At 36.3% G+C, this 18,841-nt stretch overlaps 2 long non-coding RNA genes across 2 annotated transcripts in view; one reads left to right on the top strand and one right to left on the bottom strand.

Moving 5' to 3' along the window:
• Positions 1-589: 589 nt before the first annotated feature.
• On the bottom strand, positions 590-1,832 carry LOC138128133 (uncharacterized). Its single transcript, XR_011158558.1, has 2 exons — positions 1,308-1,832; positions 590-1,254 (listed from the first exon to the last, which is right to left on the bottom strand). It is a non-coding gene; the product is annotated as an uncharacterized lncRNA (long non-coding RNA).
• Positions 1,833-17,067: 15,235 nt separating this feature from the next.
• The window catches only part of LOC138128732 (uncharacterized), a 76,316-nt gene continuing 74,542 nt past the window's right edge, over positions 17,068-18,841 (top strand). Inside the window, exon 1 of the long non-coding RNA XR_011158884.1 lies at positions 17,068-18,836. This is a non-coding gene — a long non-coding RNA (uncharacterized lncRNA). The remainder of the gene's footprint in view (positions 18,837-18,841) is intronic.

Genomic DNA, 18,841 nt, shown 5'->3' with positions numbered 1-18,841 from the left:
ACCAGCCTTCCGTTCCCCGCACCCCGGCCGTTTGCACCCAGCAAACAGCCAGGCCTTCCGCCCCTTACCCCGACCCGACTCCAGTCTGTCCGAAACCAGCTTTCCCGCTCTCCTATTCTCTCTTTCTACCCCACAGGTAAAGTGAGCAGTGAAGCAGGTCCGTCCAGAACAAGTAAGTACAATCCTCTACACCAAGGACGCTCGACCGGGGACAGACGCGACCAGCCCGTCCACATTCCCCAGGCGCTCCAGGTCAGGTCAGGTCACATGGGTTTGACGCCGTTCGGTTGGTCGCAGTAAGCCTCGAGCGCCAGTCCCTTTTTTCGGGTGTGGTGGGACGCCACACGGCCGGGGTAGCTTCGCGGAGTTACGGTATGTCCGGTGGTCGGCTGTCAGGGCGCGGGAAGGGTGGAAGCAAAACAAATAACAGTCGCTAAAACCTTTATTTACAAATGACTTGGTGAACCAGGTCCGGCGAAATCCTCTGGGGATGGTGTCCGTGACCTGGAGCGAAAAATTTGTCGTCGTAAACGTTAAACCAAAGACGTATTACGTCTTTTCTAGTTCGTTGTCGTATGTACGTTAATCGAATAACGTAGTGTAGCAGGTCAAAATGCCACTATTCATTTTGGCCGGGGTAGGAGGCCAAGAGGTCCTACTTTTGCTCGCGGGACAATGAGATCGCTGTTCGAAAATCAGGAACTAGCAAGACAACGCACGGCACATGACGTCGCGACGCGCCCACCCTGCCGTAACCTTTTTCGGGACGCTCATTTCGAAATCATTCAGTTTGTTTGTGTCGTCAATCAGGACAATTTTTAGTTTATCGGTTCAGGGTTCATTTTTTGTTTATCGGTTCACTTTCAGTTTTCTTTCAGTTTCGCCTTCAGTTTCACTTTCGGTTTTCGTTTGTTTCTTTCGCGGTTTCATTTTTGAGAGTTCATTTAGTAGAGTCTTTGTGCCAGCCATTTTTGGGGCGGCTGGAATCACACATGTTAGCCCCTAAATTTTAGGCTGAGGTGGCCTCACGCCTCTAGGCTGTCTAGCTGCGGCCTATCTGTTTATCGTTCTCTTTTTTCTTCTTTCTCCTTTCCTTTTCCTTCAATTCCTCTTTTCTTCTTCTCAGCTCGGGTAACCGTACGGCAAAGTTAGTTCCGATTCCCTTTGTTCCCGTGACTTGCCGGAAAGTTATCTTCTTCTCTTCTTTTCCCCAACCTTCTTCCTTCATCCTTGTGTGTTCGACCTTTCGAGACCCTGCGGGAAATAGCTGTCAACATCTTTCGTGAATTACGCGCGGACTCACCGACACATTACCGCTTCAACATCTGAATTTTCCGATCGGTGATTTCCAAAGTAAACAAACCGGCGCCATGATCGACCATCTGTCATTTAGCGCGCAAGTGTAGAACCGCCGGAAGTAGTCATCAAGATGCGCGGTTCATACAATTACCGGGACGCCTTATCGCCCAACGAAATAAGGTCCAGATCTTTCGTGTTGCTATCCTAGAGTCGGGGGTGACCAAAAAAACCCATCGCGAGCGAAAATTAGAGGACTCGGTCGGGACCGCCGAGCGGGCGGCTGTGCCGCAAGTCGCGAGCTGCGAATCACGTGCGTGGCGTTCGGGATCCGCAATCATCCCCGAGAGCGGATTGCCGAACGCCATGGTGCTTATCGTCCGGTGCTGCCAGCCTTCGGGGCCGTCGAAGAGCCCGAAATTTACCGTACCGCTACCGTTACCGTTATCCGTTATCCTTCATTAGCGAATTCACTTCACTAATTTTCGTCTATTAGGGGTAGTTCGAGCCAATTACCGTACCGTACCGCGAAGGAGTACCGGTAGGGTGATTCTTCGCCAGGATCATCGTTTTGAGGGTGGCGGTTCGCCACGTCGTTATTTCGAGTCGTCGCAAGACCAGTTATCGTCAAGTCACACCGTGACGCCACTGTTTAGGGAACAATACCGCACGACAAAAAGACGCTCCCCGAGGACACGCAACCATCTGACGAAAGATAAGTCGCACACTCACTCTTATTGCGGACAATTTTCATTTATTTGAGCGCCTCGAATTTCCCGCTTCTCACCTAAGTAATTTCTGCATTTTCTTGTATTTTTTTTGCAATTTGTAAAATAGTAAGAATTTTTGTCAACTTTTTCATCACTCTCAAATGTAAATTCAGAAAATGTAACGTTCAATTTCAATTTCGGAGCTATACCGACTTCACACCTTCCTGTAGGAATCAATTTTCGTTTATCGTCAAGGTGAAAGCCAAGCCTTGACCTTGGGTCAATTTCATTAGCATTTACAGGAGGAAGTTGAAGGTTCGGGAGAGTTTCCTTTCACAGATTTTAAAAATCATTTATTACTCGTCTAAGGATTTCTTGTTAAGTTAAGTTTCGGTCAATTGTAAGAGAAAAGCTTTTCTGGTTGAGACCACGTAAATTTTAAGACCATCTAAAGGTACTGGTTCCGCATTTTTATTCATTTGGTTACATGCGAACCGTGCTCACACTCGTGTGAACCAGTACTAAAACAGCACGACCAATTTTGTGTGAGAACTTTGCATTGGACCGAATAAACCCAATTTTATGTTATTATCAACGAGTATCCATTCTCACTCCCTAGACGTTTAAGATCAGAGCACTTGTCCCGGCAACTGGACAAGTTTGAAACCAGCTCAAAAAGGTTGCCTGGCGGCCATTTTTTTATTTTGTGAACCCACGCCCTCTGCCCCGAAAAACCCCCTGAGAGCCCGGTGCTGTCACTGGCCAACTTTTGGTCACAGTGTATCAATTAGAAATTTAATTTTCGAAAAACTGTCGTCTAGTAAAGGTTCCAAGTTTAGATTTATAACATTAATGATTTCTCAAAGGATAGGCGCTATGTCCATTAATTTTGATTCGTTAGCCATTTACAAAACTGCTTATAATAATTAATATAATGAATTATTAATTATAATAATTCCATCTGGACATAGCAGTGATTGATATTTAAATTTATTTATTATTTATTTATTTTTAAATAAGTTAACGTTTACCGATAAGCTATAACGTTTTGCAAAAACTCTTTTTAAAGACGTACGACATCATCTCTACGACATAAAATGAAGTTGTCGTTAAAGTTTAACGGGCATAATCAAACGGTTTGCAAAAACTCTAATATTTTTCAGGTTATAGTATTTCTGCTAGGACGTTCCCTATTGGGAAAACGAACTGCGTACTCCTGAGCAGCAACTGTGACACTCTCATCACACTGTCTATATAAGACAAGCATATCAAAATATGTATTCTGAAGAAGTAAACATTAAGCGTTTTTAATGACTTTTGTAATTGTTAGAAATAATTTACCATGACATAATATTCAATTATTATGTCTTTGCAACAATCAAATTTGTTTCGATAGTTACTAATATAACTTTTTAAGGTAATTTTATATCTACACGCGATTGGTCAATTAAAAACGTTCTTATTTAAAAATTCAATGAGGATGGATTTTTTAAAAATATTTTTCATATTATTCCCAGAAGATGATGATTTCACCGTATTATTTTGGTCCGCCAGTTCTGATAGACCTGTATATTAAAAAAAGAAGCGGCCCTAGTATGGATCCCTGGGGGATGCCATGTTATATTGTCTGTATATTTGATATTTGGTTGTTAACAGAGACATACTGACATATTAAGCAAATATGAGGTAATAAGGTTTATACAATTTTTATGAAAATTGTAACATTCAAGTTTCTTCAGTAATATATTGTGAGAGACACAGTTAAATGCTTTTATTAGATCCAAGAATGATGCGATATAGGTTTGACTTATTTTTTTCGATGGAAATGATTATATGTTCAATGTGATTGAGAATGGCCTGTTCCGTTATGCGACCCTTACGAAAGCCGAATTGATGAGAGCAGAATAGCCCATTTTCCTCAAGAAACTCACATATCTGTTCCGCCATTATTTTCTCCCATATTTTAGATATAATTGGAAGTAGAGATATGGGACGATAGTTTCCAAGGTCCGTTGTATTACCCTTTTTGAAGACGGGTATAATCAGAGCAATTTTTAGACAATCGGGGAAGATGCAACTTTCGATGCATTCGTTAAACTTAGTAATCGGTGTGGCCATGGAATGTATAACAAGTTTTATCAGATTAGATGTTAGTCCATAGAAATTCTTAGATTTGTTGTTATTCAGACATTTTATTGTGTCTCCTACCGTGATTTCACTGATTTTTTTGAAGGAAAAAGTTTGCCTTACATCGCATGTTGAATTTCACGTTACAGTTATAGGGTCTAGACTACCTGTAGGAATATCCTTAATTATGTTTTCAGCACCATTAGTGAAAAAGTTGTTGAAAACATCTGGCTGAATAGTGATCTCATTGCGATTGTTGGTATTTCTGAATTAATTTATTACTCTCCATATGGAGTAAGTATTGCTATTCTCTTTTAGGAATTTACTAGTGGCTATAGTATATTGTACAACGAGGGTGGATATGATGTCCATATCGCATGAGAACGAGATTTGGGGCCCGAGCGTAGTGAGGGCCTCAAACGGACGAATGCGATATGGACAATCCAGCCGAGTTGTACAGTTTATTTTTTCTACGACCAGTGTTGCCAACATTAAATAACTCTAAACTGAAATAAATTTTATTTGAAAATTACACTATTTTTTTATTACAAAAGTGCAACTATGAAATGTGCAATTCTGATAAATGGTATTTAAATTATTGTTTGTTGTTTGTTCTAAATCCAAATCGGCCTGTAAATTATGATGTTCAACTGTAAATGGAAGAGATGTGGAGACGTGCGTAGAAATTGAAGGCGATGTAGTTCCAGATGGATCAATGGATCAATGTAGATGATGTATTAGATTGTATTATTGGAACTTTGGAATTTCTAATAGAATTTAATATAGTGTTTCCAATTTTTTCTTTTTTGTGTAACGATTCTTCCACATAAGTTTCCATGACTTGGGTTGATTTCCAACCACCAAAATTTTTCACCGTTAATGTATCTCCTCCAGCATCTGCTAAAATAGTGGCTCCTGTTCTCCGAAAACAGTGGCCGGTAAACAATTCAGGGTTGGGCAATTTTAAATATTGTGCTATTATTTTCGGCTGCTCGCCAATTTTGTTAATTCCAACTACTTGCTTGTAGCATTTTCCATTTTGGTAGTTCAAAAAAAATTGTTCCATGTCTGGAGAACGAAGATCCATATACTTTTTAGTGATGTTGTAAAACTTCCCTGGTACAATGAACACACGATCAGATTTATTTTTGGTGTCAATGAGCTTAACTTGTAGTTCGTTTCCTAAATCACGAACATCATGTATTTTTAAGTTTTTTAACTCGATTCTCCGACATCCACCAGAGATTCCAAATATTAATATAACCTATAAATAGTAACTTTTACATAATAACATTGTTATGTTGTTGTTAGTTCTTTACCTTTGTGAATAAGAATTTATTATCAGGTGCTTCGTTTATAAATTGCTTTATTTGGTTTGAAGACAGAACGCAAAATTTTTTGCTTTTGTACCCACTTGACTTCAGTTTAAGGAACGATCGGAGCTTGCAAAATTTTTAGATGTCCACATTTTCTTTGATACTTAAAGTTGTCCTTAACATTGAATAAGTAGTCCAGAGAGTTGATGGTTTGATCCGTTCTGATAATTGCCGCATGTAAGCTGTCATTACGTTTTCCGAGATTATTGTAATCTTGTTCTGAAGTTTCCATTTCATGAATTGCGAGTACGCCAATTCGTATTTTGATTTCGATTTTTCCGGGAGTAATGATTGATACGTACTGTTCGCCGTCTCACGGATAGTTGGAGGCGTAAATGAAAATTCTTCGTCGGAGTCACTTTTCATTTTCACTATTTTACACAATTTAAGACAGTCTGAAATATTATTGCGCCATCTGTCGTCGGATTAGCGTAATAGAAAATAGTGCTCTGTTATTGGCTGGATTCATAGCCTAACACGTAGGTATATGAAATCATATACTCACACTTAACCGCAATTGTCTACATTTTAATCCTATAGGACGTGCTGGAATCGACTAATATACAGTCGGGAGTAGAAAAAAGTTTTTGCCCGTTTGATAGCCAGGTTATATTTGTTTCTAAATTTTGTGGAGTTTAAAATTATCAGATAGGAGAAAGACAGTTTGTCTCATTCTTCCTAATTCAGGAGTGAACCACGGTATTTTATTACCGCCGTGTTCATTATGGCGAATTTCTTTACAGGGGAAGCACATATTCAGATTATAAGTTAAGTTATTGATAAGCATGAGTAAGTACTTTGTTAGAGACATCTATGTCTGTGTCTATAAATCCCTAGTCTACTTTTTGCATGAGTTGAAAAAATAAGAGGTTTCCTATTTCTGTGTGAGGTCTAATAATCTTAGTTACAATTTTGTTATTACTGAGCTTGATTTCTACATAGATGCGAGAGTGATCAGTGATACCCAAATTCAATGGCTTAATGTTTAGTTGTTCCTTATTAAAGTTAGTGAACATGTTATCTATAGTATTTTCGTTTCGTGTGGGAAAATTTACACATGGATACAAGTTAAAGGACTTAAAAAGATTTAGCACAGTTTTTTCGTTGTTACACAAGTTGTTAAAATGGACGTTGAAATCTCCTATAATTATAATTTGATATTTTTTATTAACTAGTTTAGACAGAAGACTTTCAAGGATCTCAGCAAACAAAAGCTTCGCGTTTATTAATGTTTTCATCAGATTCACCGATGTTGTATTTCTGTCGCGGTTTTCTTCGTTGTACCGTCTTAAACTTGGGTTCACTTGGTGAGTTGTTATCTTGATTTGAGATGATGTATGATTTTCCAGATTGATTATTTCATTCATTAAGTCTTGCTGTTTTTTTTTGTATTTCAAAAAAAGAAGAGAAATTTTGTTTCCGTTGACTGTCGGAGCCATTACTGGAACTCTGTTGTTTGGCGTTAATCGCTGCTGGTTTGTTGGTTATGTTATTGTTTACTTGTGACTGCAGATTCAAATGGTTGGCGATAAGGTTTTTGTTTTTTGTTTGCGCCTTATCGGGGTCGACGCAGTTTTGGCAAAAAGTTCTAGAATTTTCATGTGGTAGCAATTCCTTCATTGAATCTACTTTTCTTGTTAAATTTTCGATTTTCACTTGGAGATCCTCTATTACCTCTATAAGTTTTTTGCTCACTGCGTGCTCGGTTTCAATTTCGTTATCGACATGGAGTATTTCATTTTTGTTTTCTATATCGTTCACATAATCACACATAAGCTGTTGATCGTCACAGCATATTTTTCCATTGGCACAACTCTTATGGCACCATTGCTGACACTTTACACAATATACGCGCTTTTTAACTGTAGAATTAACACAAATAAAGCAGAGCGGTTTTACCTCCGACTCTTTCGTCATGTCGGCAACTCAAGTAATAAAAAGTTGTAATAAATAATTTTTACTAAAAATGAGGCTGAGAAGTAATTAAAACATTATTAAAATGAAAGTAAACTTTTGTAAAAAACCTTTCCAACACCTATTCGTATTTGCCTCTCAAGCCTGTTTTCTTGCCAACGCCTTACTTACTGCAATGCCACAGCAGCCAACGACCAATTTTCTTCTAGCTTTGCAATAGCCCTAGCTGTCTGAATTGGAGTGAGATGTAGCATTAAAAAAAAATAGTTTCAATAATTTTTTCAACGCTAGTGTCAAACTTTGACATTTTAGGACGCCTTTGATTTAAAGTAAAAATCAAACTATTAAAAAAAAACGTTCACTTTTGGATGGCCGCGATAGTACTCTATAAGCAGTAAGATTATCTTTAACACCACATCTAGGTTTACTGATCAAAGCAAGTGTTTCTTGTAAATTATAAAAATTCTTGAAATCTTAATAAAGAGTCGCTTGTTTCTATCTGCTTCAGCTGACGCTAAATACCCAAATTGTTCTAAATAGTTGGTAATATTCATTTGTTCAATCCTGCTATCGAAACTTGTCGCTTCTCACTGGGATACAAAACGAGAAAGTACTTGTTTTGCTCACTCATATTGTTTGCTATGACAACGTGAGGTAATAGTATATTACACTATAAGTGATGAAAGTGCCTGATTTTTCAACGAGCAATACATGATACACCTACTCTCGAGCGCCAGCGAGTGAGGATAGTATTGCGAGTTGGAAAATCGAACTTTGATCACGAATTGTGTATACTATTTTTTCCAACATCGCTTATGAAAATGAGTCTCAATTTTAAATTTCTTTATAATTATTTTACTCCCCTATTCTTTGAATTTTTCGGATCTGGAGTTTCAATTAATGCAAATAACAGTGTTTTAAATTTTTATATTAATAAGTAGGTAGTAGATTGTTAATTAATGTAGATTGTTAAATATATTTTCCTCACTAGTGAGTTTACTATCTCCATTTTCCTCACTAGTGATGCAAACGCCTATTTTCCTCACTAAATTGAGTGATGAAAATATCATTTTCATAATCGATGTTGGAAAAAACCATTTGCTCACTCATTTACCCCACTCAAAGAAGAACCTTTCGTTTAGAATTGCTCAACATGTTTATTCAAACGTTTTAACATTGAATACGTAGACCACAAAGAAGGGGCGCCAATTTTCCCATTAATCCATTAAAAAAAGCCACTATTACTTCCTCCCTTATAACATCAACGTTTTTCGTTCTCATCCAGTCACGAAATTTTTCCAACACGTTCCAATATCTTCTTTAGATTTTGCAGGCAGTAAATTAAAGGTACAATGAAACCATTATTTGCTCCATCTTGCTTAATTAATTGCACGTTTTTTGGGAAAGAACGTCAAATTGTAATTTCTCTCAAGTTTATTTACTGTTGCAATGGTGTTTTTTTTTTGAGATCATGACAACGAAAATGGCCGCTATGTTTTATGATATAAATTGCACAAATTATAAAATTTCAATTGTGTTCCAAAATTCACTGGCAGGATTGAACAAAACGCTATAGAGCACTCGTGAGAAACTAATTCACCCACTTGTCTGTCATTCCACACTCGTGTGTAAATCTGACACACGGGTGGGTGAATCTTTTCGTTTCTCCACTCGTACTGTAATATACTATTCCAAGCCTAATAAAGATGAAATACTGAGAAATAGTAAAAAATACTGGCAGACCGAACTAATACATCTCATTTATTACAATAAGAATCATAAATTACCGTTGAAGTGAACTTTTTCTAAGTATTTTTCTCTGGGAAAATATTTAAAATTACTGACAAATTTTTCTTTACGTAAATTTATTTCTTTTTCATTTATTTTATCAGCATTGTGTAAATGCAATAACTGTCTATAATATTTATAAATTTACTTATATTCTTCAATCCTTTCTGATATTTTTAATGTCTTATCTAAGATTTCTATTACCCCTGCGCCGCCAAACAAACTACTGGACGTAGGGCTAACGAAGATAATCCCGATGCACTAAATAATTATAATTTACTGATAGATAATCCGATTCCAAACAACAACCAAATATTCTGGTTGAACTGTGTTGGTGATGAACACGATTATAGCTTACGTATAGCGGGATCGTTCGTATGATTCCGCTCGAAGATGATAAAGAACTGTTTTTGCTTTTTGCTATTTTCGAAGGGTTCTTTCCACGTTAGGAAAATTGTCTGTCTTGGATGTATAGAGCGGGATTTCTTTTAATGCCTGCTGCGATGCAGACCACATGTTACGTAATGACTTGCATTGATTTACATTTTAATTCATTTCTTGGAGAACGTAAATGGCGATTACAACACCACATTCGCGAGCGACTGATCAACAATTCCCAATATCAGAAAAAAAAAATATTTTCATATTCATATTCATATTTTTAAGTAAGGACCGTAATTTCACCACCAACAGTGTAATTGTGGTTTGTTGACTAAATTGTACTTTTCTGAGTCTGCTCTGACATCAATTAGAAAATGAAAGAATTTATTTTTTTGTTCAGCATCGTTGGTGCCATGCTAGGCGTTGCTATAATATTTTTTTATTTTTCGGTCGTACAACAAACATTTTTCTAGTTCCAAGGATCTTTTGAACATCGATATACTCGTATGATAAGTTTGGTTATTACAGCTTACTACAGATGTAGTGAGTTTGTTTGCAATTCTCATTTCTTTTTACTGATTTTTTTTTTGAGACTTCTCAAATTTTTGAAGTTTTAAAAGGACTTGATTGGTATTGTTGGAATTCTGAGAACAAGAAAATATATTTGATATTTCTCACCAACGCACAGAAGATCTTCAAAATGGAGTTTTGTGAATCAGTATCAATTAATTATGAATTGGGTGTTTTTTGAGAAGAACATTTTTATGGTATTTGTACCGTTAAAAAAAATTGGTCCAATAATCCTGCGTCTTGAAATAACCGCCCAGACTCCCACCTTTTGGGGTGTAAAGGAACCTGTTTAAAGAAATTAGGTTTTTCTGAACTCCACCATCGCATGTTTTGTGAGTTGACATAACCGTCCAAGTAGAACCAAGATTCGTTGAGAAGAAACTCCAGTTCAGCAAATTTTCGTTCGTGGTGTTAAGAAACCAATAGCAGTATTCCACACGTACAGGATAATCAGCTTCAAGAAGTTGCTGTACCGCCTGCAGACGATAGGGGTACAGGTGGATATCCTTGAAAATGTTGTGACAAGTGCTGGTTGACAATTGAACTTGTTGTGAGAGCCGACGGACAGAAGTTCGTGGGACTTCTTCCATAACTTGTCTCACATTCGCAATTGCTTCCTCTGTTCGTTTTGTAGGGCGACCACTACCCTTTTTCCGATCAACCGATCCAGTTTCGCGAGAGATTTGAATAGATTGCGTTAAATTATGATGAAAAATATTGTAGGTTAACGTGGCATCGGGAAATTGTTGGCGAAATTCTTCGCAACAGGCTTCAATTGAATATTGCCACTCACCATCAATGAGATGCCCGCTAGGAAAATATGATTCGACTATGTAAATTTTCTGTTCTTGCGAAAAAGCCATTTTATTTGACACAAATTGAAAATTCAAATTGATTTCAAACAAATTGACATTAGTGACAGTAGTGACACTACATTGTGGTGCATTCATAATTGACTCTTCAACGCCAACTTCGACGCCAAATTTCAAAAAACACCTTTTATATTTAGCGTTTTGAGAGTAATTTTAGGAATTTGAATCGTGATCGATTTTTCAATGTTTTGTTTTTTTCGTAAATTTTTTTAAAACTACATTCCCCGGATCTTTATAAGGTTTGGTAACATTCATAATTGTAGTAGTGTTTATATTTGGTCACGTGATCATAGTGCTGGTTGCGAGTTTGGCGAGATGCTTTACGAGTTCCTTTGAAACTTATTCTCAATTTTCATTTTTGAGTATTTTCAACGTCTAGACTTTTCAAACTTTTCAATGAAGTTGATTGACACTTCTGGAATTGTGAAAATAAGAACGGTTTCTCAAATAATTAATTACAAACTGTACACAATTATGGTATAGGAAATATTATAGTGTAGCATAAATCACGGATATAGTACCAAAGCGCCCCGTACTAACCCTTTCGAAGCGCTACCGTCACCAGCGAGAATCTAATCGCTGGGCCCCTACCATCACATCAGCTGCGCACCGTCGTAGCGTGCCGGACCATCTCCAGTCTCCAACTATACCGAACACCAGAGATTATTTGTTAAAAATTGTTCCAATTGATGGAATTGGTCTAACGGACTGATATCTGATTTGCCGGTTTCAACGGCGTGACATAGTTCGGCACAAAAAAAATATAGAGCCGCACAATTCAACAGGACTCTTGATATATGTTCTTTTATACACACTTTGTACAATTACAGTGATGAAAGTCATTACATCGCGCGTTCAGATGAAATCCTGGGCTGGGAAGGCGTTGGAAACCGATAATTGATGTGCTCTTGTGCTTTTTTAAAGCGTAGGTCGAAGATTAATTGGAGCATGTTGACAGCTAACCTGAAATTTAGGGCCAAAAAAATGATTCTTTTTTTTCTTTCTTTGCAATGTTTTACATTAAAACTAGAATAACTTAACGATTCCTATTCTCGAAGCAAATATCTAAGGACACCATTTGCTAAAAACAAATACAGCGTGAATTCGAAATACGTTACAATCTTGAAACCCCAGGATCTTCAAACTAATTGTAAAAATCCCGTGCATTCAGGTTTGGGCTATGGATCCGCATAAGGGCAGAAAAGCCATGTAAACTTCAACCACAAAAGTTGAGTACGCCACTGATATCACCTTAGACCGGAGAGTAAGATTTAAAAAGTTATCGAGTGCAACGCAAAAAAGGTGTAAAAAGTTTTGTTACGCGGGTGCTAGTACCGCGTGCACATTAGTTGGGTTCAATCCGACCTTCGGCTGTTGTTTGTTTCGAATTTTGCGTCTCAGTGTGCCATTATCATGGAAAATTATACCAATAGTGAAATGACCGATATGGTACTTTGTTACGGAAGTGCAGATGGTGTTGGCTTAAGGGCACAAGCTTTGTATCGCGAAAAGTTTCCGGCGTGTCGTGTTCCGCATTCGCAAACATTTCTGGCTGTTGTCTACGGGAAAATGGTACTTTTCGAATGCATTGGTCAGGAAGAGTTTTGTGAGTGACTCGAATGTGCGTCGATCAACCTGATTTTATGCGAATAGTGTTGTTAACGGAGTTTTTAACCCATATTCATCAGCGCAAATCCCGGACGATGCAGCAAGTTTTGCAAGGGTATTAGAAATCACGACCGACATTTTGAACATTGTGTCTAGTAGTAATAATTGTAAGTACGGTAGTTGTGGTTTTTGCTTTGACTTTTCCTTTCACTTGGTTTTCACTCTTAATGTTACACGTTTTTGCGGCTGTGTGTTTATAGTTATTTACGAACCAAGTGCGGGAAGACGATATTCCCGCATGAGCGCATTTTTTAAAGCACGAGCGACGAAGGAGCGAGTGCCTTTAATTAATGCGTGAATGAACGGAAGATGTCTTCACGCAAGTGGTTCGTACAATATTTTTTGTACGAAAATTAAATTAATTTTCATAAACGAACATAAAACCAAGTAGGCAGTGATCGTTGGTTATTGGAAACAATTGCTTCACTTGATATTTCAATTTTTGCAATAATTTGTGAATTTTGTAGGAACAATTTTCAACGATTATAAATCTTTCCGTAATTTTTTAATGGAGGAAAACCCAGGGAAGTTGTATTTTATGAACTAAATTTTATTATTATCAAGACGGATTTTTTTTTAATGCATCAAAGGGCCAGTGTTTTTTGCAATTTTTACATTCGAGTCGACCGGGAAGCACTCTTTTCGGAGCGAGCGTTGGATGTTGGAAGCGTTGCTTTCAAGGCTATGAGTACAAAAAAGAGTTTTTCGGCTATTTCATTCAATACAAGGTTTTGTCACTCTCGGTTTTTAAATCGTTTTTGCGTATATTCATGTTTCGATCTATTAGAACTTTCAGAAGCGTTTCATTCAGGATGGCATTAAGTTAAATTGGACTTTATGAATTTAAAATGTTTAACCACATTTTCGGTTTATTCACTTCCTGAAGATTCTGGGGTTTTAAGATTGTGACATATTTAGAATTCACCATTTATGTTCAATTATGTCCCGATTAAACATAAACAAATGTAATTCGTTTCAAACGGCGGGAAATTCAAACTTTACACTACTCTAAACGGTTCACTTTTTCCAATAACGCTTCCTCAGCCCAGGATTTCATTTGAACGCGCGATATTACTAACAAAAAAAGTCTTGTACAAAATGTAAAACTGAAAAGACTTTAGAAAATTATTATAGAAATAAGAATCATTCAGATGGACATCATGCAACGTAAAGAATGTTGGCATTATACCGGGTGTATTATGAAAAATCTTTGGTGCCATAACTTCCTTATTTTTTATCCGATTTTAATAAATGATACGTCAAACAAAATCGCTTTAGAAACACTATAGTCTGACATACTATGATTTTTTTTTTGACATTATATTCTTTGACAGACCGCAGCTAACTTTGTTTTTTTAAGTTGCACGGTATATTTTTTTATCTTTATTCTGATAGATGTTTATCTTCTGAATATACAAACATTAAAATAAAAAATCAAAAATTTGTTTTTAATACAAAAAATGGAATTTACAAAATTCAAGTAACCATAACTTTACTATAGCAAATGTTTGAAATTACTTCCATTCTCTCTAAGGCATATTCCACACATTTCACTAACACCCATTGCGGCGTTCAATATAAAGTCTGGTGGTATAGTCGGCACGGAGATATAGTGATAATGTATTCAGTCCCCATAACGAGGAGGCTGGCAACGTTTAAGTAGTTTATTAGGGATAAGTGCTTGGACAAGATATTTTGCCTGTAAAGACTGCCTGAAGAACGCCAGGTAGTGCTGACCGTCTAAAGCGTTTCCTTTGTAATGGTTATAAACCAAATCCGCTGACAGTGACAATCGTTACTGAAGTTAAGTACGGGACTGAATACATTATCACTATATCTCCGTGCCGACTATATTTGTTCACATACTGCTTACTTCTTCTAAATCAACTCTGTTATCGGTCGGAGTCAAATAGACATTGCCTTGAATGTCCATAGTTCTCTTAGTCACTTTGGAAAATTAGAATGCACTTTTATTATCTACTGTTTAGTGTGACTGCTTGATTTAAAAAAAAAAAATCATTATTTTTTTATTTCTTCTTTTTGTTTCAATGCATGAGCATGGTTGTTTACATTTTCATATTCAAAATAAAAATCTCCATAAAACTGAGCAAAAAAAAGTTAATATGTAGTGCAATTTGGAAAAAAAAGTTGACTATCATCTGTCAAAAACAGAACTCAAGAACAAATATTGGATCAATTCAAATAGTAGCCCATTTAAAACGATTTTGTTTGACACATCATTTATTAAAATCGTATGAAAAATAAGGAAGTTACAGGACCAAAGATTTTTCATAATACACCTGGTACAAAAAAATCTGCAAAATACTTTTATAATTTATTAAAAAAAAATTACATACTTAATTAAAATGATGAAACGTAAATAATGTGTAATTAAATTAAATATTCAGTTTAAGTTCAGGTTCACTGGTGCCAGAATCGCTGCTGCAAAAAAAGAGTTTGTAATTTCATTTGTAAAAAAAAACTATATTTACCTAACAAGAGTAATTGCCTCGACAAATGAGGACTTTCCTCCCGGACTCCCAAATCTTATTTTAACTTTTTCCTGGGTCCCTTCTAGTTTTAGCATGAATGTTAGAGCACAGGGCCTGGCGGTGCTTTCTATTTCATAGACTTTTATAGTTGAACGATCATTAAATGAGTTTTGGGGTAAGTAAGTAATATGAATTTCTTTTTCGCCAATGAAAACCTCGATGGTAGCTTCCCGCTCCATACTGAAGTTAGTTAGTTCGTTTTCTCTTTGTGAGACCATGACCGTCCAGCACATTTTCTTTGACGTATTTCTTCAAACAAAAAATATTGTTAGCGCGATGCACTGCTTTGTGTCAAGTAACTTACCGATATCTGCAATGAAACTTTTGAAATAAATTTTTCTTTGATAAAGCCATGAGAAACAATAACAAAAAACTACAGCAAAAAAGAAGCGACTAGTCGACTACGACGTACGAGTATACAGTAGCAATCGCAGGTACCAATAGGTAATTATGATATAATAATGAATGACTGTCACCGATATCCTGAATTAAATTTTGTAGTAAACAAGGAGCAACACATTTTTTATTAGGCCAATCTGGCCAATACATTTGGTTCGATGAAGTTTTATACTCGTATCTTTTAAAACGAGAAATGCCTCAACCAATGTTTTAATTAGGTTTCCTAGATGATCCACCGCGTTAAAAGAACAATGCTCCGCTATGAATGCAGCAATTTTTAGTTCAGCAATTTTTCTGCTTAAATTTGGTTTGGCATAAATTTTGTAATTTTGTAAGATGTGCCAGCAATTTCGGAAAACCTAAATGCTTCTTGGTGTTTCTTTATGTTTACATGATTGCCCAAATCTTTTTTGTGCGCCTGCTTTCGTAATCTCGGGTTTATTAAGACAGCCATCCTTTAAAAAAATTCTTATGTAGGTACATACTGTTAAAATTAAAACTGTAAATGGGGATCTTACCGGAAAATTCTGGTTCTGCTTTTCAAACTTTTCTATATTTTCGAGACATTTCACACTCAGATACAACAACTAGGTAGTAGAATAATGAATTAATTAATTTATAATATTGGGAATCGAATAAAACTCTGAGGGCAAGACACTCAAACACAAGATAGACAACAGACAACTTCAACATTGAAACTTGAAATAAATAAAAATACTGGAAAAATATTCTTATATATTTTTCTAACACTAATATCTTATACTGTTTCTATGGTGCATTTGAACTCATACCTTATGTTTCCCATAAAATACGCTTTTCTCTGTAAGACACGTCGTCAATAGCAACGTATCTTATAGAGTCATAAAATACGGTCACACATATTATTCAAGTAACAGTTTATTCATCATTTTTACACTAATTATCACAAAAGTGAAAAGTACAATTATTGAATTGGAACTGCCACATTAGCTTCGTGCTCTTGTTCCTAACATCTTCTTCTTTAACTTGTGCTGTTTCATTTAATGCATGTGTCCCACCATCGAAAACTGGCAATCTTTACATTTTCTTCAAATGATTCTTGCCGTAATGTGAATTAACTTTTAATGAAGTTCTACACACTTACCCCATATCAAGAAAAGCAAAAATGACATCTTCCGTTACCTCCGTTTTATTGTTCCGGCCTTGAAACGAAACATGCATCTTTTCGAATGCACTTTTAGACTTCATTGGTAACAAATTGCCCCTTCTTTCGTATTTCTTCTTGTGGGGTTTTAGTGGGGTTCTCTCACAGGGTCAAATATCTGCACAACCTTCAAAGTCACCCTGTATGTGCAGCACTGAGAAAAATATATTTATTTCTGTTAAACGACTGGGAGTTTTCCTTTCTCCCGGTTATCACCCCCCCCCCCCCCCCACACACACACACACATTTTTGGTTGTACTCTCGAGCAGTCTCCAATGGATCTCGACCCGAAGTCTGTTAGCGTTATTTTGGGAAAATTTCACCAAAAGGGAGAATAAATAACTTATCAGTAGGTACAATAAATAATATGATAACACATAATACTAACACTGCCTTCACTAGCAATTTGTATTAAAAAAATTTCACTAATGTAGGTAAAGTCCATTCAAAAATCAAAAAAACACCAACCTCACATTTTCCTGGATAATTACTATCGGCAACGCTGTCTAGTGTAAAATTTGGTGACACTTGTAATTTTGAGGTTAAATGTTTATTAAGTGTCTTGTTTTTCTGGGCATGTTTAACTAAAAATAATAAGAATCAATAAATAAATTAAACGTGCTGCTAATAAAACAATATGAACGAAATTCAAAGCAAGTGAATTTTATTTTGAATCAAATAAATGTCATAATTTATAGTTACCAACAAAGTATGAAAAAAATATCTACCTAGGGTTTTTTTAAATTTTACCAACCTAAAGCAACAGGTGGTGGTTTTTTGATTTTTGAATGGACTTTATGTATCAGTTGTTTTTCACCTCATAGTAGGCGTTGAAGAGTCGACTGTGAACGCACTATACACATCACGGATCAGCTGTTGAAATCTTACGTTTTACACGAGTGGTGCGTTCACAATCGACTCTTCAACGCGAAGTACGAGGTGAAATTTAAAAAAACCACTCAATATATGTCTTAATATAAGTTACTTAAGTATAGGTATCGAGGCAAAGCTATCGTACATGCAGATACGACATTGTCAGCAGCTACGTAAATGAAATCAGACAACCCAACATAACCTCATCTCATCAGTCAAACAGTCATCATATCCTATAATCTTCAACATTATAAGCGGGAAATTTAAATTTTAAAAATGACTGGTCAAGTTCGTCAAGTCATTGACAATTATTGACCGGTCAAATGGGTCATTGACTAAGTCAACTACCGGACCTCACAACACTAGTTTTTATTGACCTCAAATGAAAATTTATGGATGAGATGAGTCTATTGAAAAATAATTTATCGTGCAAATTAAAATTTACTGGTAATGAACCATATTAGCAGAAATATCAGTATAGAAAAAAATGTGCAGTGCGGAAAAGAATTTCTTGAAAACTCTACAATAAAAATACCGAGCGATCATTTAAAAAATAAATCGAGTTTGCTTTGGGGCCTATGCTATAGCCCTATAGCATGGGTTGCCATAGGTAACACGCCGACTCGATTTATTTTTTAATTGAACGCACCGTATTTTACCTTTCCTAAAAATGTGCAACTGGGACAAGACTTATTATTTCTATCTGGTCGAAGATTGTTTGGATTATACACGTAGGACTGTTTACTGTGTACTGTTGTTATAATTTTTTGTACCGATTCGAAACTTGCTTGGTGTTTGTTATTTTTGTTGGTGCTTTTGACCGGTGTGTGTTAATTATTGTACTTTCATTAATATTATCATGGAGTCAGGAAACATTATTTATAAAAATAAGTGTTGTGTACTAAATTGTAATGATCGGGTGAGTAAAAGACATCGTTTTCCCAAAGACGTTGATCTATTAAAAAAGTGGGTAGAAAACATTAAAGAGCCACGTCTAGGGGAATTACATCCGGAACAAATATATTCTTCATTTTATGTGTGTAATAGACATTTTGCACAAGAGTATCTGGTACCAGGAACAAGAAGGGGGCTTAGTAGAGATGCTGTTCCCACATTGTGTTTATCGGGTTAG

The sequence above is a fragment of the Tenebrio molitor genome, chromosome 4, assembly GCF_963966145.1.
Source record: "Tenebrio molitor chromosome 4, icTenMoli1.1, whole genome shotgun sequence".
In the NCBI taxonomy this organism is placed as follows: Eukaryota; Metazoa; Arthropoda; class Insecta; order Coleoptera; family Tenebrionidae; genus Tenebrio; species Tenebrio molitor.
Note: the sequence above shows the minus strand (reverse complement) of the source record. Positions and strands in the feature narration are given on the sequence as shown.